Genomic DNA, 1,921 nt, shown 5'->3' on the forward strand with positions numbered 1-1,921 from the left:
TGGAAAGACACATTCAGAATCAGGCTCAAACAAATTCAGAAGTTAAAAAAATACATATAAAGAGGCCCGGTTTCCCATAATATCTGTCTGTTGAATTGATGCCTCTTCCTCAGCTTACATTTGTGGACGCATGATTGCTTTCCTAGGGCAATCATCACAGGAGGAAATAATTGGTCCTGGCTCACCAATGGGTTGATATAATACACTGATGTTTGAGATAGACCTGTAGAGGGACTAGGCTTGAAATATGATGGCAAAAGGATATGGACAATGTTAAGAGTGCTAATGGTAAATGTTCGCTTTGAATTCAGGGGAAAGCGGCCCAAAATGCAGGTAAAGATGAAGTCCTAGATAGTAGTAAGTATATTGCCTGGTTGATCCAGGATTTGTAAAGAAAGAAAAAAAAAAGCAGAAATGAGAAGGAAGTTCTGAGAAGGATGATTTATGTACAACTATGTCTCTGAGCCCTGAGAATGCAGTTTTTTTGCTGATCAAGGAGTATCCACTAAATAAAGAGGCACAAAATAGCCAAGTAAATAGCATGCCTGGCTCTGCTGAATGTCAGCCAGCCTCCCTCTTTATTCCAGTGCTGCCACTAAAGGCTCATGAACAAACTAGCCATGGCTGCTCTTTTGAGGAGAACTTAGACTAAATCAGGTTGTCTTTTGAAGGCAATATCATCCTCTGAGCTCTCCCAAGGAACATAGTCATATGGTGCTTCTCTGATCTCACATAAAAGTTGGTTCTAATATTTCAATCACCTTAGTTTCTCACCACTTTCTAATACTATGCCAAGACATTCCTATTAAATCCACCTAGGTCATCTTCATACCCAAGCTTCAAGAAATTACTCCAGCAACATATTAGGACAGCTTCTATATCCTTGCTAGGAAATTATATCCAGTGTCACAGGAGAGTATACTTAAGTTTAGTATATTGTTCAGCACCTAACCTTACATTCTGCCCCACAAAACCAGTATTATCAGAAAACTTTCCCATATGTTCTGTGGATTTCATCTTAATACATATTAGTAAGGTCTCAGAATTCCTCTGAAGTTTATGTTATTTCTTACTTGATAGTGACTCTCTCTCTCCACTGAGGTTGGGCTGAGAACATTGTGAACTACTCTCTGGAGTGAGTTAGGGAAAGGAAGAGGACAAGAGTAATTTGGTAAAAGCCTTGATTCACATGTGATTTTTGAAAAGTTTTTAGACAAGGGGACAAAAAAATAAAGAAGCTACTTTTGCCAAAACAAAAGTTTGAAGAAAACCTGTGTATTTAAAATTCTCAGACTCTGTCATCAAAATTGTCTGCTATCCAAATTTTCACGTTAGAATAAGGGTATTTTTTACCTATCGTGACACTGTTTTTGACATAGGATACCTATCATGGCTGAGCATTCAATCTCCTATTTAGCTTTCCTATCTTTACATTTGATTCTTAGCCTGGTTTTTAGTGCAGTCAGCCCTGAAGCTGTAAGAGTTTTATGTCTCCTTAAATGCTACTAAGAACTCCACTGATTTTAGAGAACACTATGACTTGACAGTTGGCTGACCTGGACCTGTCATTTCCTTTTCTTAAGATTTCGAAAGCAAGCAAATAAAGATAGGAAACTTCACAGTTCTTATAGTAATTATTGCCCCCATACTGCTCAAGTGTCATAGACATTACTTAACTCAAATTTTAAAAAGAAGAAAGGTGTTATAAATGATTGATAAAAGACATAAAAAAGGAAATATCATGACAGACACTATAGGTGATAAGAAAATATTAAGAATAACTTGACTTTTTATGGTTTCATGCATTCCATTTAAGTCTTTTATCCATCTTGAATTAACTTTTATATATGGCAAGAGATAGGGGTGCTGTTTCATTCTTTTGCATGTGGCTATCCAGTTTTCCCAGCACCATTTATTGAAT

Source organism: Propithecus coquereli, unplaced genomic scaffold (genome assembly GCF_000956105.1).
Source record: "Propithecus coquereli isolate 6110/MARCELLA unplaced genomic scaffold, Pcoq_1.0 Scaffold183, whole genome shotgun sequence".
NCBI classification, from domain to species: Eukaryota; Metazoa; Chordata; class Mammalia; order Primates; family Indriidae; genus Propithecus; species Propithecus coquereli.